This window comes from Phoxinus phoxinus (assembly GCF_949152265.1).
Source record: "Phoxinus phoxinus genome assembly, chromosome: 1".
NCBI lineage: Eukaryota > Metazoa > Chordata > Actinopteri > Cypriniformes > Leuciscidae > Phoxinus > Phoxinus phoxinus.
Window position 1 is genome coordinate 31,073,047 of NC_136876.1, and position 26,422 is coordinate 31,099,468.

At 37.2% G+C, this 26,422-nt stretch overlaps 1 protein-coding gene across 10 annotated transcripts in view; it reads right to left on the reverse strand.

Moving 5' to 3' along the window:
* caskin1 (CASK interacting protein 1) overlaps window positions 1-26,422 on the reverse strand; it is a 97,084-nt gene that overhangs the window by 47,586 nt on the left and 23,076 nt on the right. The window lies entirely within an intron of this gene.

Below are 26,422 nucleotides of genomic sequence, written 5' to 3' on the forward strand. Positions count from 1 at the left end.
GGAAAATTCTCTATTTTAGGATTGTCATTTTGAGGGCATGTGTGTAAGTGAGCAACTTTGAGTACACACTTAAATACTGAGTGTGTACGAGAGCTGCATGACCAGCAGTGAAAATAACACAATGTACCTAAAACTCTGCACTGCATAACAACTTCCAACTGAAAACGCCTTGAGATAGGACTATGATTATTTTTGGTACATAATCAATTATTGAAATGTATACTTTTACATAAACATCACATAATCTTCATAGTTTGGCTGTTCTAATTAGAGAGAAGGAACAACAGCTTAATCATTCTTCTCAGCTGTGTGGACCAGAACTATTGTCAGTTACACATCCATCCTTGTCACACAAAGAAAACCAAACACTTTTACGGTCATTTGAGGTTATAAACCATGACCATTTTTAGTTTGCATTCAAATGGACCTGCATACAAGTGGATGGCAAACTGTCCTGTTTCCCAGCAGACACGAATGCTATGCCTGTCTCTAGGGGCCATTCACTACATCACTTCCCCTAACAGCAGCACAGCCATTAAGAGACTCTGTGGAGGACTGAATACTGGTGTCGCATTTTATTCCAACCATAAATCCCATATGCTTCACTCACAGCGCCACCAAGGGACCAGGATGCAGGTTTAAAGGAATTCAGTCACCTCGTGCCTTGGTGCTCAAATGCAGCGTCTATGAGACTGAATCTGAAACAAATAAATATCCATTTGTACACTATTGTTTTTTTTTTTTGTTTTTTTTATTAAATATAAATATATAAAAAAATAATAATAATAATAATAAAATAAAATCACAAATTGTAAATTCTACAATGGAAAATTGAGTTACCACAACTGTATAATGTACAGTATGAAAATGGATATTCATTTAGAGATTTGCTTAAGATTACATTTAACAGTGTTAACAATTAGTCTAAATTAGTGTTTTCAAAGATGAACTTTAAGTGAGATTTAGATGACAGTTAAGCTATTCTAATTGTAAAAATAGAGCAAATGCGCACAACTAAATATCTAATTTTGGCCAAAAGATATTCAATATCAACAGATAAATAAATAAAAACTCCAATAATCAATACTATGAAATGAATATAGGCTACTGTATGTTTCCTCCAGGTGCTCCAGTTTCCAGCACCCTCTAAAGACACGCAGCTCAGGTCATTCGTAGACACCAAATTTTCCATAGAATGTGAGTGTGAATGTTTGTGTGAGAGCCCTGCCTGTGGCCCAAGAAGCTGCGCTCCAGCCCCCCGCGACCCTAATAAGTAAAGTGACAATGGATGGATATATTATGAATTCGTAGTACTCCAATCCCAACTTGTGCAAAGAGACAAGTATCAGGCCACAAAAAGTACTCTCAAAACATGCTTTCAAATGACTCAACACAGCAACAATGGGATGTATTTGAAACAGGTTCTGTTTGATCAACCAATGGTAAACAGGAGGAATGTTCACAGTGTCTATTCATCCAGGCGTTTTAAAGCCTGTGGCTTTGGCGTGCTTGAGATTTCACCGATTTAACTGGTCTATGGGTGATAAAATCTTTAACACCTGGTAAAAAGGCTTCTATTTGGCCTAAAATGTGAGCGGTGGAATTTGGAAGCAGATCAGAATACGCCAGATGAGGTCCGTATTGCATCTGGAGTGGAGCTACTCGCAGCCATCTACATCAGTCAGCCTGAATACAGCGCTGTTGTCAACAGCTGCTGCTCAATGTGACAGAGAACATCTGTGTGTCTTTTTCTGCTCTGTCTTTAACGCTTTCACCTCTCGGGCCTGGCCTGATGTGTACAAACAGAGCAGAGTGGGGACTGATATTAAATAAAACACAGGGATGGAGTAAGTCCCCAGTAAATGGCTGCCTGTGTTTATGAGGAAACAAGTGTGCTTCTATTTCAAGATGCAAAGGTTACAGAGGAGAATATCTATCTATAGTGAGCTGCTGCTTTTGTGCTCTTGCTCTCGGACTGTTTATCAACCGTTTGGTCTCTGAAACAAGATCCTTTAGATGAAAGCTACTGTACAGTATGTTAGCACTAATCCCAATAATGGCAATGTGAAAAGTGCAGATGAATGGATTCTACTTAGAGACTCTATTTTCACATCTTTTATCAATTATTCAGTTGTTTACTTCAATAGGATGACCTATTACTGATTTCGTTTTTAAATTGTGGGAAATAGTGGTTGACTTTGAGTGAAAGAAAAAATGTAGAAGGCCTATAAACCAAATATATGGTAAGATGTTTCTGAAATAAGTAATCTTATACTTACCAAGGCTGCATTTACTTGATCAAAAGTACAGTAAAAACAGTAATGTTGTGAAATATTATTACATTTTTAAATATATTTACGGATACATACATGATGATAGGAAGATTGAGACTGATGTGTCATTGACTCTTGATCATCCTTCCAATTTTCTTCCATTAATAAAGAGCAACAATAGTAAATTGAAAATGAAATGAAAGCTTAACTATTTTTCAGCTGCATAAGAAATACAATAATAAACATCAACCTTAGCTTCAATGCACATAATAATTAGGTAAACTCAGCCTAACTTCTCTCAGGATTGTTTTGTAAATACTTCCTTCAGATCTTTTTATAGTGCCCACAGTTAACCCGCTGAATAGTCTGGTCATCTAAAGTGAAAACAAAAGATTACATCACACTGACACACTCAGAGCAAAGACAGAACTAGGTTGCTTTGTTCTATGAAAACATTTAGAGAAACAAATATGATCCTGGAGATGTTCGCTCTGGGGACAAGAGGAAGAGTTTTGCCTCTTTGTAAAAATTAATGAGCCCACAACAAATAGGTCTCATAAAAAAACTCAGCATGTACTATTATAGTTTACAAGAGGTAAACAACAGCTGTCAAGCCAATACATTCCCCCCAAATGACAACAGCGCTCTTACACCTGAAATGACCTGAACTGAATGAAGTTTCCAGCAGAAGCACACAGGAGACAGATTGACTGCCTTTTGACTGAGGAGAAATGTCTCCTCCTATAGGACTACGACATGACATCCATTGTTGCTTTGTGCTAAAATATTGGAGTGGGTGAAAGAGACAGAAGCTCTAATAGAAAAATCAAAGAGTTGACTACAGGACTAAAGACAGCAACAAGGGGAGAAACAGCGAATGCTGCCCGGCCACGATTGATTCTGCATATCCGCTGTTTCCAGACAGAAGAATGTTATGAGATGTAGTGGAAAAGGTTCTCTGTGAATCATCTCTCTCTGCAGGCCATCCGAAAGTGGGACTAGTGTAGTGTACTTGGTGATGCACAAAAAAAGACAGGGTGAGGGGTCATTACAAAGCCTCTGAACAACATATGCGGCCCTGAGCATTTCAGAGACAAGCTGGAGTGGTGATGAGTCAAAGGCATTGAAAGTTCTGGATGCCAGATAAAGAAATGTGCAGTAAGGAAATGTGGTCCAGCAAAACTGCATCTTATAGTCTAGATCTGCAGCTGTGCTCTCTTAATCTGAAATAGACAGTGAAAACACCTGAAACTTTCCTGGAACATAAAAAGAAGTGTTGTGATTATGCTGCCAAAACTCTACTCTACTTGGCCGTCTGACTAGTAGTACTGTGCCATAGAAATGTACAGTTTTCCAATTGAGTTTCACTTACAAAAAGGTAGGCTAGTATTTTTAGTGATGGGTTTACTCTAACATTGTGTAAAAAGGAAGATATGACAGCATGCAAAAAAAACATGAACAGTGTTGGAGACTGAAAAGGAAGAGAATAAATTGTTGAATAAAGTTGTTTTTGTTTTGTTTTTTTGCACACAAAAAAGTATTCTCGTTGCTTCGTAACATTAAAGGATTAGTTCACTTTTAAAAAAGACTTTTGCTGATAATTTACTCACCCCCATGTCATCCAAGATGTCTATGTCTTTCTTTCTTCAGTCGAAAAGAAATTAAGGTTTTTGATGAAAACATTTCTCCATATAATGGACGTCAATGGGTACCAAACGGTTCAAGGTCCAAATGACAGTGTCAGTGCAGCTTCAAAGGGCTTTAAACGATACCAGACGATGAATAAGAGTCTTATCTAGCGAAATGATCGCTCATTTCAAAAATAAATAAAAAAGTTTAAGTTTTATAAGCACAAACGCTCGCCTTGCTCCTTGACCTTTACAACGTAATTGCGTATTACATGACGTCACGAACGCGCATCACAGAACAGAGCAAGGCGAGCGTTTGTGCTTATAAAACTTAAACTTTTTTATTTATTTTTGAAATGAGCGATCATTTCGCTAGATAAGACTCTTATTCATCGTCTGGTATCGTTTAAAGCCCTTTGAAGCTGCACTGACACTGTCATTTGGACCTTGAACCGTTTGGTACCCATTGACGTCCATTATGGAGAAATGTTTTCATCAAAAACCTTAATTTCTTTTCGACTGAAGAAAGAAAGACATGGACTTCTTGGATGACATGGGGGTGAGTAAATTATCAGCAAAAGTTTTTTTAAAGTGAACTAATCCTTTAAGGTTGAACATGGCCTACTTTAAAGTCTTAACTACCTTTCTGGGGCTTGAAATCTGCAATTACGTTGCTGTCTTTATTTAGGGGGTCAGAAAGATCCCAGATTTAATAAAAAAATATCTTAATTTGTGTTCTGAAGATGAACGAAGGTCTTACGGGTTTGGAACGACATGAGGGTGAGTCATTACTGACTGAATTTTCATTGTTGGGTGAACTATCCCTTTAATGCATTACTTTCATTCATTTTATGTGAACAGAAATATTACTGACCCCAAACTTTTGGACAGTAGTGTAAAAGTAAATTATTTAATTAACAAAAATAAAAGGATACAATGCGTTGTTTTGTCTATATACAAAATATTAATACTTACAATAAAAATTATACTTAATATTTCACTGAAATCTTGACCTTATATTTTAAGAAGGGGTCCCCTTGCAAGGAGATCATGATATTCTGAGGTCCTTGCCATCAAAAAGTTTGAAAACTCCTGGTCTAATATATATTGTTTTAAATGATTACTACAGGATAGGCAATAGTATTTCAATTGTATTTGAAGATATGTGAAAGATACCATGTCATTACCATCATGTTAGTATCCAAAAATACAACAATATTACCACGGTACCATGCCCAAAGAACAATTGGTAAATTTTTTTGTAAAGATTTTAGTTTATCTATAGAAAGGCTCTATCAACAGCAATGGTTAAAGAATTTTCAACTGTATCAAGAGGATTAACTAAGGCTTAAATTTGTTTACAAACAAAAGAGCAGTACACACGACTCATACACTGTGACAAATTGTATGTACGGTAGCCATGTGCATGATAAAATATTGTGACACATCTGGAATAACTTTAGCAGTCACCCACAACAGTGACTCACAGCTGGGCCTCATGAATAAATGTTATATATGCAAAAATTAATTCAAAGACTGCAAAACACTATTTGTATGCACAATTCGGGATTTATAAAAATGCTAGCTGCTGGTCATAACGGCCTGAAACATAATTTGGTGTTCCAATAAATCATGTGAGGTTTTAGGGTAGCCTAAAAAATGCAACAAATTACAAAAAAGGAATTGGAATGTTTTGGTGTCATTACATGGTACTTACTGAAGTGCTATTTTAATGTTTGATTTTTCAAAATGTGTATATTTTAAGTCAACTTGTTGCTTATAACATGCCTTTAGGAACGGAACATGCGTCAACCATCTTCCCACACTAACAAGAAGCACTTATGAACTGGCTGTTGTCAACAAAAGAGAAGCTTTAAGGGCTTACTGTGGTATTTGCCAAAATAAAAGCTTGATTCTTTAACTTTTGAAAATGAAGAAATTAAGACAGAAAATTAGCACTGTAATTTTATAGTTGTGCTGTAAAATAAAATGATGATTACTATTAAATAATACTTTCTTAAGTACTTAATTTTTTTTTATATTTGTAAAATATATATTTTTATTTATTATTATTCTTTTTATTTTTGTGAGCTTTAAACACTTCCCCACCATTGACGTTCCGGCTTTCCGTGTTTTCACTGTTGTACAGTAGGGGGTGCTATGACATTCCTTCTGAAAGAGTACTGAATCTCCTGATCAAAACACAGGCAAAGAAAGAAGCAGAAACAAGGGATATCATATAGCATATGTGTATTTAAAATAACGCGACCATCAACATTACACAGCATATAAATCAAAACTGCCAAACATTACTGAATGAAATGTCGACCCAGGATGAGCTACAGGACTGTGAAGCTTTGGGGGTGTTGATGGACTCGATCTACTCCATCTATGTTTTGATCATCATTCTGAATCCCATCCAGACATAGGTTTTGACAAAAACACGTTTTTTTTCTCAAAATGTTGCTTTTTTTATTAAACCTACCCACATTCAAGTGTTGATAAAAAAGGAATGCATGAAGCTAGAATAAAAAGTTTTTTGTTTGTTTAAAAGCATAGGGTCTGTTCTTTCTTTTGACATATTGCATGTTCAGATATTCATACAACAAAATATCCTGGGGGTCATGAAACTTGTTAAAATGATCTAAGATGCCGGCAACTTTTTTCAAAAATGCTGACGGGGAAAGAGTTAAATAAAAAATATAAATTTCCCCAAAACGTGTTCACAAAACAGCAGTAAAATAAAAACAGCAGTATATTTCTGCAAGTCAGTGGTTGCTTAGAAATAGGCCTAACTTTGTAAGCATAAACAAAAGCACTTTAAAATCTTTTTAGTGAAAAAAAGAGGCTGATTATAAAGCTGCATTTGCATTGGCTTGCCAGCAATGATTGATGTCATGGGGTTGAGGAAAATGGCCTACTGGGAGAGCAAACAATAGCTAAGCTAAACTTAGCAACAACTCTCTCTTTCATATCCCATTTCACATTCAAACCTGTTTTATCCACCATTTAAATCATTTAGCATCAAAGCTCATTCTCGGTGTCAAGCTCTCAGCTTGTTATAGTAGCAGCAGGAAAATGTCCACACCTCCAGAGTCGTTACTTTGGGGTTTTCCCAGAATGCACACAATGAGACCCCTTCATCCGATCTGACTGCTGAGGTCTGTGCTTCACACTACAGCACACATAAGCAGTCTAATAAAGACATTTTTTGCTCCCAGTGTGAGCTCCACGACACACATCTTTACATGCAGGGACCCGCGGTGCGAACACAACACATTCCCCTGTTCATTCATAAGAAAGACAGAGTGAATGAGAAAGACGGAAAGGAAAGCGTCCTCTGAGAGGTGCTCTTCCTACAATCCAATCACCCAAATGCTGACAGCGGATCAAAGAGATGAGAAACAGGCAGAGAGAGCACAGACTCCGGCCCAGGGAGGGAACGGCTCCAAGTGTCCAAGTAACTTGGGAGCAGTTCCCGTTTCATGCTCGTGAACTGGCCTGATTGCGATCACCCTCGACGGCCATTTCAAACAGAACTGGGGCGAAACCAAACCTCATATCGGGGCTTGGTGCCGGCAGGGCTGGCAGGTGGCTAATAGTAACGTTTGAGTCTCCATGGTGCTGGCAGAGCGGATGGAAAGTGATTAGTTAAAGCTTGGCCCCGTTCCTTTGCTTTGCCTCTTCTCTTGGCTAGTGGTTGGTGGAGCGGCTCTTCCATTTTCTGCTCCCCAGCCTCGCTCCACTATTTCCCAGTCTCAGACACAATTTACACACACTATCTACACATACTTTTAACCAAACTTTCACAAGGCTATCATTGCAGTGAACCCTGAAACATTGTTAAAAGGGGGGATATTGTGTATTTTGGTTGTTCAAGTAATGGTATCCCAATCTAGTCTAACCAAAGGGTCACAGTTTAGCTGGTTAGAATGGCCTTGTCAGCCTTTGCTAGTATGCTGTAACTACATGATCTGATTTCAAAAAGGTTTAATTCAAAAGAACTTATAATGAACTTATAAACCAATTATAATGTTTATTCAGAAAGTAAACATTTAATTGATCAAAAGTGGCAGTAAAGAAATGTACAATGTTACAAAATATTTCAAATAAATGCTGTTCTTTTGAGCTTATTAATGATCAAAGAATAAGGAACAAAAAAAATGGTTTCCACAAACTTATGATTAAGGTTTTCAACATTAATCAAAATAATAAATGTTTCCTGAGCATCAAATCAGCATATTATGATTTCTGAAGGATCGTGTGACACTGAAGACTGGAGTAATGATGCTGAAAATTTAGCTTTGATCAGAGGAATAAATTACAGTTTCAAATATATTAGCATAGAACACAGTTATTTTAAACTGTAATATTGGTTTCACTTTATTTGGATGGTCCCTTTAACACATTCTGTTGTCTATAAGTAACATTGCCCCTTTATGTCTACTAACTGTCATTAGAGTGTTAGTTGAGCATTAGTAGACTGGTAGGGTTAGGGTTAGGGTTAGAATAAGTTGACATGTAGTTGCAAAGTTACTTATAGTCAGTAGAGTGTCTGTTGGAGGAGCATCGCAATAAAGAGTTAGCAGATATTAAGCAGACAGTCTACTAATACTCCAATGAGAATTACTTGACATGTATTTGCACAGTTACATATAGTTAACAGAATGTTCAAAAGGGACCATCAAAATAAAGTGCTACCATAATATTTTATAACATGACCATTTTTACTGTATTTTTTGATCAAATAAATGCAGGCTTGGTGAATATCAGAGACTTCTTTCAAAAACAAAACAAAATATTACTTACCCCAAACTAGTTGTATCTTTCATTCTGTAAGGCATATAAACTTTTAAAGCTCTAAACATTTTTTAACTAAAAACTCAAGTTTAATTTCTACAATATGAATTTCTGTGAATTTCTATTCCTTTTAATTATACATTCAATTCTATTCACATTTATTTGTATAGCGCTTTTGACAATACACATAATTTCAAAGTAATTTCCACATTACAATTTAGAGTGATTTGTTATCAGAGGTAACTGTCTAAGTTATGTATTTCAGAAATGTATATAATTATACAAAATCACAGTTAGAAAAAAGTATTAATTTAAACAATGTAATAATTTAATGCAGAAACAATGAGTTCATTGAAGTAATGAATACTTGTTTGTTAACAAATGATTATGACATTATGACATGTGGTATTGGTGCATGTTGATACATCCTTACATTCAAAATTCGAATTGCCATTCTGGATCCATGTCCTCTACCTAAATTCAAATTCAGGAATCAAATTTAAATTTAAAAGGCATTCTTAATTTAATTGTGACATATCAATCACAAAACTTCATAATAATATGGCAGATGTTTTGAGATTGCTTTTAAAAGCAGAAGAACAAGCTTAACTTTTCCATTGTCTCCAAACTGCAGCTGTCGCCTACTATTTATGTGTTTCTCTCTGCAAACTTGTGCTGACACTGTATTGTCGGGGGAGTTGAAGGGGGTTTTGTCTTGGGTTGTTTTGACTCCTCAGTGCATAACTCCAGGACCTCCTCATCAACTCCCTCCCAAAAATATCCAATATGGTCCAAACAAAAAGCAAAACAATTCTTCTCAGATGGAGGTGAGGACGTGTATGATATAACGTGAGCATGTCAACAGCAGTTTGCTCCTCAGCAGTGGAGCGCAGCTTGACTTCTCTGTAGCTGTAAGCAGCTTTTGATCCAGCTTGACCCCGCTTTTTCTTGCTTCCTGTGGAGTCATTTCCCTTCCAGGTAAAACAGAGGAGACCATCTGGTGCTCTTCCCGTGGGGTTATTCCGGGATCTCACCTTCCTGTATCCCACACACAAGTTCATATCAAGCTTCCATAAAACCACAATCATTTTGTTCTTGATTTTAAGTACAAAGAGAAGCCGCTGGGGTGTATAAAGGTTTCAACATTGTTTTATGCAAAAGTACAGCAATATTTTATGGCACAGCAGCTCGCTTATCATGTCTTTTGTAGAGCTGTAATGGAGTTGCTAGGCAACAAGCATCATCTACCTCTTCCTACACATGTGCACAAAAAATTGTGCAGCGCGCACCCACACGATCCCTTCAACACTGTCACTTTCAACGGACACAAATACACTCACAAAACAGGACCGATTAAAACACGTTCTGAAAAAAAGCTTTTTACATACCCTCCTATTCTCCTGTAAACTCTCTGTGGCACTACACAACACCAAACAAACCCTCCAAACACTCCTCTTAATGGCATGTTAGCATGCACGCAGGTTCATTTCTCAAGTGTCATCAGCTGAGTGTTAGTGCGGAGCTGCGTCTCCTCAAGGGATCTGCAGCCCACAGGTGAGTCTGCCTCTCCTCGTACGCTGATAGCTAATCTATTTCCCACAGCACTGCTGCCACGGCTAGAGAAGCCTCATTGATCATTCCCAAATTACAGAGGCTGCATACCCAGCATGCATCAGCCTTATCCTGCTGAGATCCAGTGCTCTATCTCTGCATAAGGCAGGCTGTTAAGGATTGTGTGGGTTTGCCATGGAGGCACCGGGCAGATTTCTGTGTAGGCTTGCACTACATGATGAATGTTTACTCAGTTAAAAGCTCACAGTAGTGTGCGTAGTACATTTAGCAAATCTCCTTTAAAGAGGGCCTCTGAGGAGCACGAAAACATAGCAGCCTAAGTTAACATACACATAGCCTATATCTCCAATAAAAGAAAAAAAAACTGTTTTTCCTGATCTTAGATGGTTTAAGATGGTTTAGCTGGTCTCTAAGCCTGGCCTAACTGGTGTATGCTGTTTTAACTGCTCACTCAGCCTATTCTAACAGGTTTTGCTGGTCTCTCTATGACAGTCTTCCATTTTAACATAGCTGGTGTATGCTCGTTTAGCTTGTCATCCAACTGGTTTAAGGCACCTGACCATCTGAAAAGTGCCAAAGAAACAGACCAACCTAACCAGTTTGGCCAGGCTAGGAGACCAGCCAGCCAACCACGTTTGGCTAGTTAAAGCTGTTTTTCAGCAGTATTAATAATAACCACATGAGGGCTAAAATTGTGAAATGGCAGCCTGTCATCAGCTAGTGACATAACTGAAAAGCTTTATTTTCTCAAATGTTATGATCAGGTTAGAGTTTGTAATTCTTAAGAAAAGTACACAAAAGGACTGGCAGAGACTAAAAGCAAAGTAAAAACTACTAATTTGATTCTCACTGAACGTGGCAGGCTGAATGGCCATGGCACAACAATGCATCACATACACAAGCACACACCATCGTAAGACCCAACATGTTTCATATAGCACATCTTCTTTGTTTCAGTCTTTTGCAGTAGCACCATCTGTCAGACAACCAAACACTTCTGTCACACTGTTCCACATGCCAGTCCCAGTGTCATGTCAGAGGACACAAAATCATCTCAGCGGACGGCACATAACAGTGCCAGTGTCTTGTGTCCACAGAGGAAGCGATAAATAGTCAGAGGAGAGGAGCGAGGGTGCATTTTAGATTGTGAGCTGCGGCCAGAGACACAGTATTAAAGACTCACACAGAGACTGTATTGTTCTATGGCACAGCAGCGGAAGCCAGGAAGAGCTCAGTAGCATTGCCAGTGGGAATTAATTTACTATAAATACAGTCTGAAGAACCAAAATGGACACAGACCATCTCTTCATTACTCTCTATTCAACGTCAACAGTATTTCTGAGGAACAATCTTGAGCCTGTCCCTTCAAAAACTTTTAAAATAAAGTAAAACGACTTACCAATCATCTAATGCTCACACAGGACTCGAAGAAACTTTCAGCCATGTGACAGATTTTCTGTAGCATGACAGTAGTTTTTTTTAGTTACCACAGAAAAAAATAGGAGACAATTTGTGTAATGTATTGACCCTACTCATTTTACTGTATGTCTTCTCTTCTGTAGCAAAGTACAAATTAACAATTAATGGGCCCTTTTCCCAGATTGCAATGATTTGTCATTGTAAATCTAGCCCCTTTTTTCATGTTAACATTTTTTTATTTTAACACTTTATTTTGTGTTATATTACCTTGCCATTAAATTGTAAACAACTAGTCTAAACAGTCAACTAACAATGCAGATATCATATACATTTTATTATTTTTCAAAACAATATCATATTTAGAGGAATTCTGCATGTTTTTCTCTCTTATAATTTTTTCTATTGTTTCTATTGGTGGTATTTATTTAGTGTAAATAAATACGTTTGTTGTCACATGTTGTCATATGGTGTCACTCCTATTCTTCTGCGTGCCACATAAATACTTATTTAACAGCAATAATAAATAAACAGAAATACAATTAACTTATTTATATCCTTATATACACTAGGCCTATACTCTGTATAAAAAAAAAAAATGGTCCACTGTACTGTGTTAATTTGAAGAAATTTAAAGCTGTTTTACTCATTTAAACTGCCCATTGCATTGTGTTTTAGGGTTGAAGGAAATGTCCGTAAACTTAGCAGAAAAGTTAGTGGTAATTTTCTGCCAGGACATTAAACATTATGTTACTTTAATTACTAATGTTTATAAGATTTGAATGTCACTCTATCTAAATGTTTTTCAAAAGGGTAGCTTGACATTTCAAAGTAGCTTTCCTTATGTTGTCTCACAAAGTACAAGTATATCAGAGAACTGAGAGAAGCCAGCCTACTTTCTTTTTGCGCAAACTTGTCGTATACAACAACTCATTGGTCTCTTTTCTTCAACTGCATCCCTATGAACTGCACTCTTACAATGCTCTCCATGTTTAGAAAGCTAATCTCCCCCAATAATAGCTGTAAAATTAACATTTTATAATGCTGATCACCAGGTGGAACTAAGCTGAATTTCAGAAGGCAAACAAACTGTTTGTGACAAAATGAGGGTGGCTCTCAGACAGGATGCATGAAAACAGCTCAGTCTGACCAAACCTCCCCTCTCATTACCCACGCTATGATGACTGAACTTTAGGACTCCATGGAGCGGGAATGAGTGTTGTTTACAGTAGAGGTTAGTGGTACTTTAAAGTTGTCTCTGGGATCTTTGCAGTTTGTCCTGATTAAAGTGCCCTAATTACAGTGAGGATGGCACAGACGAGTCTGCACAAGCCTGTCTCAGGCGCCCGCATCCAGATTAATGAAAACAGTGTGTGACAGGCCTTGCAAAAAGACTCTTTCCTCATTTAATTAACAACTTCCTCATCCACTTCCTCTCTATGATCGCTCTCCATGCACAAACAAACACATCTTAACATCCGAATCCACTTCTGGGCATCCAACTGTTGCTCTACACTAGCTTTAGCCTTGTTTATACACTCGGTTGATGCTGTCGACTCACAGCTCAGCTCACTCCACTTCGGACACTTTACACTTTACGCATTCCGTCATTGCTATTCTCAGAAACAGCAGGTGGCAGTGCAGAGAAAATATCAGCTACATTAAAAGAAAGAGAAATAACTGTTTTGTCAAAATTTACCAAAGACTTATTTAATCTAAATTCAATCTAAATCTCGGACTTATTAAAAATAAATGATCCAAAAGGGGGTTTTCACAGTGATCTCATTGAAGAACCAGTTTGGGTTCCCCAAAGAACCTTTCAGAGGACAGATCTTAATAAGCATTTCTTCTTAGTGGATGTTTATGCTATAAAGAACCTTTTGTGCAATGGAAATATTCCACACGCTTAAAAATAAAGGCTCTTTATTGGAATCGATGGTATATCTTTATTGGAATTATGGAACTTTTGCACAAAAGGTTCTTTATTGTGGAAAAGGGTAAAATGTTCGTCATACTAAGAAAAAAATGCTTCTTTTAAGAACTGATCACTGAAAGGTTCTTGGGGGAACCCAAAATGGTTCTTCTATGGCATCAATGAGAAAATCCTTTTACGGAACCTTTATTTTTAAGAAAGGCACTTAATGGAACCATAGATGCCAATAAAGAACCATTAGTTTTAAATAATGTACATGTAAAATAGTACATTAGCTAAAACATTTTTTTTTTTTTACTAAAAAACAAACTAAATGGGAGGGAAAAGGTTTTGATGGGATTTTGGTGGGATTTCATAATTGTTACATTGGATTGGTTCATCATAATCCATCTTCATGTAAAAGCAGCAATATCTTAAACGCATACTGTACTTCTTCCAACAAAGATTGTGAATGCAATATGCTTACCGTATGTTAATTCCTAGAACAATATGAGTAGTTCACTGGTTCATATACAAGAGGGAGATAAATGGCAATGCATTGCACACTTCTGCAAGTGCTGTAATGATGTCAGTTTTTTTTCGCCCACTGAAATTCATTCACTTTGAGATGGAATACAGTACTTTCTCAAAAAAATCTTTGAATATCTCTTAAGATTTCTTCTTTAGCTAAAGAAACACCTCTATGGAGGTACACCTCTACTGGTATTACCTGGCTTACAGTAAACTGCAAACTGATTAATATTTACTCAGGCAGGATGCTTGGACCTCAAAGTGTCCGCTCATGTCCCTGTGCTTTTACCAACAGCACAATTTCAGCTCTAAAAACAGGTACAGCTGTTCTAGCAATGTTACTCAAGTGAGATAAAACTCATAAAATAACCATTAGATTGCATATAGTGGTCTCAAAATTGCTGCTTAAAATATGTAATAAAGTTAATTCAGAAGGGAATGTTAATGTAAAGTTATTTCTCTTGCAGGTACAAAGATAACATAATCCACCTTTACTTGTCTGTGTGTGAGATAAGCAGCAGAGAGAGGTTAAACGTGGCCTTAATTATGTGCATAATTTTGGCAGTACGTGTTCCCAGATTCTTGTGTGTGTCCTGCAATTGGCCACTTAATTTATTGCAGTGTAAAGGAGAGTCTTAATCAGGCATGTGGTTAAACATCCTTCATAAATATGAATGTTTTATTCATTTCTGACAGCACAATGTTGTGCGTGTTAAGACATCCCGAGCCAAACCAAACACGGCAGAGAGTGTGTGTGTGTGTGTGTGTGTGTGTGTGTGTGTGTGTGTGTGTGTGAGTGAGAGAGAGAGAGAGAGAGAGAGAGAGAGAGAGAGAGAGACAAGGAACACAAGAGAGAATACTGTAATATGTTTGTATATATGCATATGTTGTATATTATATAAATAAAGAGTTCAACCCCTCTGCTAATATAAATATTATAAATCTTTATATAAATAAAGAGTTCAACCCCTCCACTCCAACCACCTGTCATATGCACAACTTTTCACGATCCAATAATGTTCTTATTGATATCAGCCCTACATTTTCTAATTAAATATCCAGTATAACTGCAAAATATGTCACATTATGGAAATAACATGGGTTGCAGAAATAAAAACTTATTAAACCATTAATAAAATATTAAAAACTAAGTACCTTTGACTGAACATATATTAAATAATGATATTTAGAAATGGCATTTATCTTTGGAATTCTTATGTAATATGCTGAACAAAACAATATTTCAGTTATTCAGGAGGAATAACGTCTGGACTTGATCTTCAAGTCTTCAACTCTCTGAGACTAACATCTGTTTTTAGTCAGCAACTGCAACTAAACTTTTTTTTTCTAATTTGAGCTGGAAAAGATGTCATTGAATGGCACTTAAGAGCACACAAATGCAGATAGCAAAGCTGAGGAAAAAAAAACTTTCAATTGCTTGACTAAAAAGAAGCCAAAATACTTCTTAAGAAATGATAGGAAGGCAATCTTCTGGCACATGTGGAAATGTTTCTTCACATAAAGCCTGGAGAAGATGACAGTCTAGATACAGCTGACAGGACAGCTAGACACAATGTAACAGAACGTAGGGTCATTTAGCGCCCAGGCTTGTCGCCAGTTTCTCTGCATGTTTAATGCATCAGTTTACTAATTAATTAACACAACTTGTTAAAATGTTAATAAGACCCTTTATAGAAGATGGTAGAGAGTCTTACTGTTATTTAGCTAGCAAGCAAGCTGACGCTGACGCCCTGTGTACAAAGACCATTAAAAAAATGAGCGCACAAAACATCCTGTTTGTACACCCTCTGGTATGAGGGGAACATTCTTGAATATATCTACGCAGCTGAAGCTGGTTAGCAGCAGGTGGATGTTGTGCTTAGGCTGGCTGGAGGGTCTCGTTTCTGTGCGTATAGCAGTGAGAAAGCTATTAGCATGTGAATGAGAGGGGGCAAACGCTGTATGCTAGAGCCCAGAAGCCTGGGTGGGCCCTGGGCCTGTCCGTCATGCTATGTTCTGCCATATTGCTTGTGTTGTAGTTTGCCCCTCAGAAAAGAACATCCCATAAGCATCTGCTGCCCCCGTGTCCCCCACAGAGGCAGGGTCTCCTCGGGTCAATGCCCCCACTACAAGACATGTCAGTGGCTCTACAGCTCCTGACAACAAGAATCTGCATTTGTATGCATGTGTGCCACACATTCTACACTCTTTAAGTGTCCCTATTATGTTTTTCGAATATTACCTTTCATTTAGTGTTATATAGCTGTTTGTGAAAGCAAAGTTTTGCACAACAAATAAAGTTATTGTCTGCTAAAAGAAAGAATCGATTCTGAACTGCTGAAATTAGTCGTTAGCAATTCCATTCTCTCTTACTGTTACATATAACAGAATATATTTGTTATCTGGTTTTATAACAAATTTGCACAATGCCAGTCTATGATCTTCATTAGCTGCATGCCCACGAACAACGTCTACTAAGTACTTTTACCCGCCATCAAACACTAAAGCATGGAAGAGTTTGGTTTATGTTGTCAACATGTCGAAAAGACGCTGTTTTCTGCGCAGCGTACTCTATAGCTCGAAATTGATACAGTAAAACCAACTCTATCATTACTGCTCGTATCACTGTACAAGTGCTGAGGAAGCCTCCGGAGCTGAAATTCAGATATGGTGGTAATGGGTGGTAATTGGCTTTTCGTTTCCAACAAGCGCTGTAAGCGGTGGACCAATCACAACAGACTGGGCCGTCTGACCAATCAGAGCAGCTCTCGGAAAGGAGGGGTTTGGAAAGAGACTGAATCTTCTAACGAACCATTTTCAGAATCTTGTGAGAAATGGGGTGATGTATAATGTACGTTATGAGAAAATTTACGTTTTTTGTTTATTTTTTACCTTGGATGTGTGTAAACCTATTGTAGGAGACCTCCCAAACAAAATTAGGAACCTTTAAAGTTTTCAATGTTGTTTATATGTCTCTATGTGGTGTTTTTAATGTGCTTTAAGACAAACCATGTGCAAAACATGAGTCAACACCATTGATGAGTATTTTCTTTTCTAGGAAAAAGTTTTAAGGGATACAATTATTGACTACAGGGAGACTTTTAAAAAGCATAGGGGCACTTCAAAAATAAAGGTACTTTATTGGCACCTATGGTTTAATGAAGAACCTTTAACATCCATTGAATCTTTCCATTGCACAAAAGGTTATTTTGAGTAGAAATGGGCTCTTTAGATTATCAAAATGTTCTTCACAGAAAAAAAAAAATATTTCAAGAACACTGTTCACTGAGAGGTTCTTCAGGGAACCAAAAATGTTTTCTCTATGGCAGGGGCACCATGCCTGATTTCATCTGAGGGTACGCATGCGGGAATTTTTTCCTAACACTAAGAAGTTAAACAATTTAATAAATGCTCATGTTAAAAATTTAACTCTGAAAGAAGTAAAACATTTCTTGAGTACGTTTAGCATTAATGTAACTGTTACAAATCTATAAGATCTGAGACCAACCGATCAGTGTGAGCAATGAAACAACCGAGAAGAAAGAATGTGTCTCTAGACACGTTTTAAACTTTTTAAAACATGAAAATGGCAAAAAGCAATGAAAACGTCAAATCCATCCAGTGCTTGTTAACATAGGAAATTGAAAACAGCATGGATGGACACAAAAACACTTGCGGTGTGAATGACTAGGCTACTTATTCATGACACAACAGCAGTTGAATTTTCTTAAATTTAGAGTCAAAGTCTTAATTGTTTGTAAGTGAATAACCATTTCATTCAGCACGGTTTGCTCTCCATGCTCTTAGTTATCTCTACAGGCCTACTTTCTGTTTGTTCTGCTGACTGAGAAACAGCTCCAGATGATTCCGTATAAAAGCAGTCCGAACGAATGAGAATCAAACTAGATTGGCCAAATCACTGAAAAGAAAGAACTAACTCTAAAGAATGATTAATTCACGAATGGCTGGCATAGTGTTGTCGAAATAAATACGGGACACACGTCATTTCCACTGACATGTTTCTCAAGTCAGTTGCTCATAATACGCACAATGCGTGCCACTCTTCTATGACCTCACTGCGAAAATCGGCTTTTGGAACATTTATAGTGTACAGTAATCACTGCTGTGGTTTATTGAATTACATTTACTTCTGTGTAATAACGAAACAAAATGAACACAAACGTTATAATGCAACGATATTCATTGTGTGCAAGCTATGAAATCTGACCCCGTCCTCGCAAAAGGCTTCATTTCTGATCAAACCTTGTATAAATGATGCATGTGTGTGTGTGGGAGTGGATGTGCAGTGTTTGTGAACGATGATAGCGTGTTTGTGACTGCGATGCTGAGAGGTTATCTTTATGTTTGAACCCTATGGAGATGCAGTCTCTATGGTTACGAAACAGCTCTTTGAATCTGAATCTTAGAAATCAACCAATATGATGGTGTAATTCTGTGCAACTCAACCATTTGACAATCAAAGGTCTCATTTTCTCGTTTATCTAAAGGACTAACATAAGGAAAATTAACCCTTTCCGACCCCCTGACATTTCATAAAATATTAAATATTTAACAGAATATTGCTTGACAAAATGAAACACCTAATGCATGGGTGTTAAATGGAAGAACATGGCTTCTTCCTGACCTTGCCATATTGGTCGGAGATACTCTACGACAGCACTGGGAATATAGAGTTTCTCTTCTCCTGTGACAAGTCTTCTTGAAAGCCTACATGTGTGATCTCAGTCAGATGTATAACCTTTAATACAAACCCTCTGCCGACAAGAGGAAACTGGGCGGTTTAACGACGGCGTGAGTTTAATGACACCACCGTAATTCTGGTTTCACCCTCTGATTAGGCAAAATATCATACCTGGTGAGTCTGCCTGTATGAAACCTGAACTCAAAGAATAGCTCTATCATAATAGAATAAGAAAAAATGGAAAATCGAGTGCAGCAAAACCGCAGAGGCTTTCAGACAGCAGCGATGGATAATACCAATGTTTCCTCTCCTCTCAGACAGCCATTGAGCTAAAGAAAACAACCTGGGCAGATATAAGGCAAGCTCTGCCTCAGATAATGTAACTATCAGAGAGGAACTCAATTAGATATGTACAAATGACACGCATACAATAATCGCATTAGAAATCTGCACTTGTCCTCAGCCATTAATAATGTTTGCTGCTAGTTTTTCCTGATCCTGCCATGAGAGCATAAATCTTGTCTCCTAGCAACTGCGTTTCAGTGTCAAGGTTAACATGCAAAGGCTTGTACTACTGTGTTACTAGTAGTTCACCCCAAAATAAGAAAAACATTCCCTTTGAAATGGACTATAAAAGTCATATGAACTACAAACATCAAGTTTGTGGTGATTAACATGCACCAAATGCCATTGGTTCTTGTGATTTGTGATGAAACTTCTTGACGTTAAACCATTGATTTGGAGGGGAATGACGAACAGCATATAACAGATATTGAAATTCTAGGTGACTGATAAGTAGGGTTGGGCATCGTTTTGATTTGAACGATTCCGATTCCGATTCTTCCTTTCGATTTCGGTTCTTTTCGATTCTCGATTCCGATTCTTTGAGGGGCGGAGTCATTTTATTTTGATCCGAATGTTCCAATACATATAAATAAAACATCTCCAGTTAACTAGCAGAGCATTCATTTCGTTTGTTTGATAAATAAGAGACAATCTAGCACTGAAATGTGCAATCATTGGCGTGGATACAGTGTTTTGTCTTCTGGCTCGTGCACACCGCACTGTCTTCACTCGGACACGCGCTTCACTCCGTTGAGGAGACTCTCTATTCGTTCCGGTGAAATCACAAAATATAATGCACACAAACGTGTCCCTGCTTGATATACAACCACTGATGAGCATAATCGGTTTTGATGAGAGAAAAAAAAAACTATACAAGTGCGGTTTAGAACCCAGAACATCTGAGACGCTTGACGAAAGTTCTACAACTGGACCATTAAGGTACACGTTAAATAAGCGCAGCGGATTTATGTATTTATTCATACGAAAATTCTCGGCACTGACAACATGTATTACATCTCATTAAACGACAAATTAAACCCAATGTACTATTTAAATCGATTGTTGGACTTAATGTTATTGTACATTATATATGTGATTTAGCATTGCATTACCACCAACCCCCACCCCACCTGTCTTGTTTTACACTTTTTAAAACAAAGTTACGCCACTGGACACTCCTTGTTAATTTGTACACCATGCAGTTTGTCAAGTGTTGCGAACATTGTGCGAGTGCCGACTCAGGCTTTTTTAAAAGTGAAATAAAGCCACACTTTTGAGCGCCGCTTACCGTGCTCCATGGCTGCAACAGAACAAGCGCGGGCACTTTCGGAAATCCGGTGGCCACTATGGAAACCAAAACTTGCGCGGAACCGATGATCGGAATCAAATTTTTTTTCTCTAAACGATTCCAATGGCATCGTTATTTTTTAAACGGTTCCAAGTTGGAACCGGTTCTCGATGCCCAACCCTACTGATAAGGCAGTAATTATTTTTGTGGTCGTTAAAGCTACAAAATGTAAACATTTTCGCCGCTAGGGGTCGCTAACCTCTTACAATAACAAAGGCGTAGGTTGATGACGCATTGATAAGTGGAATGATGGGACTTGTCATCATGCCGAAGGATCTAAAAATGTTAATGGATGAGTTTTTATGATTGATGTTTTTAACATGACTGTGGTATGAAGCAGGGCACGATTGCTAATGAGAGACAGATATCAGCGCCACACGCGAGTCCCACGAATATACAGGAATAAGGACATTTCATTCTACCGAACTATACCCGCAAGTTCTGAATTAATACTCACACAGGTCAGTTTATTAGACGAATGAATCTTGTGAGGTAACGCAGTGCTGTTTCACTTGGTCTACACTATCACACTAAACTGCATTTGAGTGTGGTGAAAGTTATAATTATCCTATTTGTTAGTTTGTCTGTATGAGACTAGCAGTAAGCTAGATCAACATTAACATACATAACATTTCATCATGTTGAGCTATATAACATTGATTAGCTTCATGTACATTTGCTCACCTGTCTAATAAAGTACATACCAGGGTGTCTCTGTCAAGTCTAAGTTTGTCGCGGAAGTGGAGCTCTCGGCATCTCGAAATGGCACGTTGATATTGATCCTTGTTTTAGTTCTCCTTTAGTCCCAAAGTCTGCTTGCCATGGTCCATAATGTTTGAACGAAACAACAACAGCGTGAGTGTAACGCTGTTGTCCACGTCTGTCACCATGGTTACTATGGCAGTATGAGCTGAAACCAGGGGTAACACGGATATTACGTCATTGACAGGCGACAAGTGAACAGGGAGTCAGGGACGAGCCATTATTTAAAATAGGAATTTCTCTGAAATTAAAAAATCTTTGGGGATATTGTAAGTACACAACTGCAGGAAATATATCACACTGTGCATTGTGTAAGTGATTCTTACATATTGTAGCTTTAATCAATAAAATGTTATACATTTAAAGTGAAACACTAACAACTAAAATCTATTGTTTTAAATGCTACAAGTGAATTTAGGCATCACAACATTATAATGTACAATAAGAAAAATGGATATTCATTTTGAGATTTGCTAAAGTTTACATTTCACATTGTCATTAAATTGTGTTTTTAGATGGATGGCAAAGGTCATCTAAATGTAAAAATGTGGGAAATGAGCTTGCACAATTAAACATCCCATTTTCAACTGATACAAATAATTTAAAAAAATCTCTAATATCGGGCGAAATGAAGTTTGGATTCACATGAAGGCAGTGTTGGGTGTAATACTGTTACGTAAGGTGGTGCATAGAAGTACTCATGACGAGGAATTACTAGTGATGGCAAATTAAAAACACTGCTTCATGAAGCTTCGAAGCCTTTACAAATCTTTTGTTCCGAATCAATGGTTCGGAGTGTGTATCAAACAGCCAGAGTCACGTGATTTCAGTAAACGAGGCTTTATTACGTCATAACTATTTCTAAACACTTCGAAATTTCAATGGTTCACCACTGGGGGCGATGATCTCTGTCAACCGATGAATCATGAGGAGTCACTAAGAACCAATGAACAAGTGTCTGTGGGTTTTACCTGATCTCTGATCATTTTATACATTTGTAGAGGTTTTAATTAGATATTAGTATAAATAAAATGAATAATGGTAGTTAGAGTCTTATTGGCCTGTTTAGCTGAGCCATTTATAGAACAAACAAAACAAACCCTGACAATTGATAAGATAACATATATACACTCGATATCTTATAAGATGATTAGATAATTCCAATGAAAGATTTTACTTTCAATAAAAAAATGTGCAATAGATTTGTAAAAATGTGTATTTGTTGCATTTACACTGTTCTGACCACTAGGGGTCACCGTGGAGACGGGTGTCGGATTGTTTCGAAGCCTCGACACAATACGGCACATTTCGCCACCTTGGAATTATAAGGTTCTATCTGCATTCTGACTGGTTTTGAGATATTGAGCTTTAAAGTTTTTGCATTCCATTCGACTGTGTAGAAATAACCTTTTTATTTTCTAAATAAAAAGTTCCAAAATGTACACAACTTAAAAAACAACATCACATAATGTAGATAGAAAGTGAATAAGATAGAACCTTATAATTCCAAGGGGACGATTTGCTTCAACGGTTTCAGTGTTTCACGAAGCCTCGATCTGCCCACCCCTAGGAATTACTGGAGAAGGAAGACTTTAATCATCGAACACAACAATACATAGAGAAACTCAAGAGAAACACCCAACATCAACATCGACCAACGAAGACAGAGGAAGAACACAGGGAATATATACATGGCAAACGAGGGGATCTAACGAGACTAATTAACAAGACACAGCTGAACTAAATTAACTAATGAAGATCGTGAACCCTGGGAACAATGAGTGGCGGGAAACTGAACAACATGAACATGAAAAGAAATCCAAAACCAAACAGACACGTAACAAATACATTACTAAGTAATTAACTACAATAATTTAATTACTTTTACCTTGAAAAAGTAAAGTAAGGGATTACCCTTAATTTTTCTGTAGCCTAGTTTAATTACATTTACTTCTGATGTAATTGCATAGCCTACGGCATAATTCGATATAGAACAATTTGTGGAATTAAAATCCAATTTAACGTCTAATGTTAAAAGGTACGTTTTTAATATAACCTTCTCCCACTTTAGTCAAAATTAAAAGATATGCAAGAAATGCAATACTTTTTGGATTAGATGAAAGTAATTAGTACAGTAATCGAATTACATGGTTAAATATGTAATTAGTATCTAGTAATTCATTACTTTTTTAGATAAAATAATGACAGAATTTTGACAATAATGACATAATTTAAATGTTTGGGTCAACTATCCATAGTTATTCAAAATAGTGTTCACCAATGTTTCCTCTAAGCTGTTCCCCATGCACCAATGTTCCCCTTCCTATGTCGCGGCCGTGCAGAAAAAATGATATGCCAAAAATGCAGATGCAAACATGAGTGAGAAAATTCATTTGATTGTATTCTAGTAAATTATAAATAATTGCAGTGCTCGGGCAAACCATTATTGAGTTAGTGTCGTTGCAGAGTTAGAACCGTTGAATGCGGTTTACAGGTTTCATAGAAAGAGTCAAATCAGTCGCTGACTTGCGCCACAGCAAAAATGTCTGTCCACTGCTCCGGGAGTGTGTGTCCACGGTATGCAGTGTGCGTGTGTGTTCACCCAACTTGGATGGGTTAAATGCAGATGACAAATTCCGAGTATAGCTTACCATACTTGGCCTTCACATCATGTCACTCATTTAAAGAGTGTTTTTGCTCAGGTGGCCAAAATGTCACAGCAAGAAAACTAATTAGAGGGAACATTGTTGTTCACTTAAGAATCTATGATATATGGTCAATATCTACAAATAAAATGATTAAAGGCTAGCCATTGAAATGCAAAGAGAGCAAAATGAAAGACAGAGGGCCTCAAATAGTGGAGGTTCTGACCTTTACCATGACGTCCATATGACTCAAACAGAGGGTTAAATAAGAAATCAATAGAATCTATCCATCAGCTACAATTACTTCATTCTCCATACCAGTGCAAGCATCCTCAATGAAAAGATCCCTATCAGGGCTGTTGACCTTGGAACTCATACAGTGGTGTCCCAAGCACTCTACTAAGGTCAAAAGGTCAATGTGTGGCCTCAAAAGATCTGCACTACCATTCTGCCAATTTTTGCCCTCTCTACACTCTCTAATGGGGTTAAGGGGTCTTTTGTCATTTCTGATGCCCATGAAATAAGTGGGGAGGCGAGGATGGACAGCAGGACAACAGGGAGTACAAAAAGTCTCCAATGTGCTCAGACAGCTGCCAGTTAGAGCAAGACACCCACCACCTTATCCATCAGACAATCTTTTACAACATTATAGAGGAGACTTTTATACTACATATAATAATTCATATAGAAAAAGTAATCAGATTAATAAAAGAGTCAGTGACACTGGAAATATGAATCACAGAAAATATGAATCGCAATTTTTATGGTAATGTATACAGAGGTTGAATGAATTTCAGGAAAAAATAAACAGATTTTATGCAATATATTTTCAGTGCTGTCAAGTTGAACGCAGTATTTTTTTATATTTTGGAAAGATGTGTATTGTGAAAACAGCGTTGCAAATAAACCTGAATTAATTTAATCTATTTATATTCAGGTTATTATATCTAATATTACTCTAATGGGTAGAATTAATATGCACTGCCAACTTAATGTAAATATTAAGTAAATATTTTTCATATAATATTTTAATAATTGCCTTAAAGGAGAACTCCGGTCAATTTTAACATTGAGCTCAATTTTTAGTAAATTTGGAGTGCTGTCAATACAGAGAACAACGACAAAAATCGGTGTTGCCTACACTGTGTTATCCTATTTTTAAAATGTGCACCCTATTGACTTGAATGGGGCAAGTTTTAAACCTGATTTTTTCCTCTTAACATATTTGATGTGTCATACAAGTGCCCAGCCATGTTGAGTGATTCCTTAAGAGTGAACACGAGTGAATCTGACTGCAGTAGATGTGAAAGATATGAATAAAAATGATGTTATATCAGCCAGCGCACATACCTGTATTTAGTTCCTGTTTTCGGTGGAAGTCCAAAGTAGTCGATTGTCGAGTTCACGCGCGTGATCATAGTAACTAAACCTATGCGCGTGAACTCGACAATCGACTACTTTGGACTTCGACCGAAAACAGGAACTAAATACAGGTATTTGCGCTGGCTGATATAACATCATTTTTATTCATATCTTTCACATCTACTGCAGTCAGATTCACTCGTGTTCACTCTTAAGGAATCACTCAACATGGCTGGGCACTTGTATGACACATCAAATATGTTAAGAGGAAAAAATCAGGTTTAAAACTTGCCCCATTCAAGTCAATAGGGTGTAAATTTTAAAAAGAGGATAACACAGTGTAGGCAACACCGATTTTTGTCGTTGTTCTCTGTATTGACAGCACTCCAAATTTACTAAAAATTGAGCTCAATGTTAAAATTGACCGGAGTTCTCCTTTAAGTAGAGTGACGATATAAAAGCCAATTATTTCATTTTCTTTATAATATCACACTTATATTTTGTTCACACACTAAGTGGGTATTTGCACATGGAAATATACAGCTGTCTTTATAGGGGGATTTCTTGTCATGCTTGGTTCAAAAAGTTTGAAAACACTTTTTGCACAGTGTGTAGGACTCCTTTAAACTTTGTTTTTTCACAGACATAAGACATTCCTCACAAACCAACTAAACTAATGCAATGCTAACAGACAATAAATGTATAATTCTTAATTGCACTGAATCCCGTTCTTATCTGAAAATATTATGCATGTGAGAAGAATTGTTTTCAAATATTTTTTTGTACATCCCTTCTTACATTCCTTGAAATTACAAATAGATTCAATAACGGAAACATTACAGAAGCTGGAATCATTAAAATCATAACAATTCCCAGGCTGAATTAAAAAGCCTCTTATTCCCTTGGTAGCAGAGGATCCTTTAGAGCTGATCACTCAGATGTTTATAGATGCTCTCAGTCATTCACAGACAGAAGCAGAGCTTCAAAGCTCTGGTGACTGATATGATTAGACCCACTTAAAAGCTCTGGAATATTTCAGGTACACAGCAGGCTTAAATACACAGACCCATTAACACACACTACAATACACACACACACACGCACACACACACACAAACACACACAC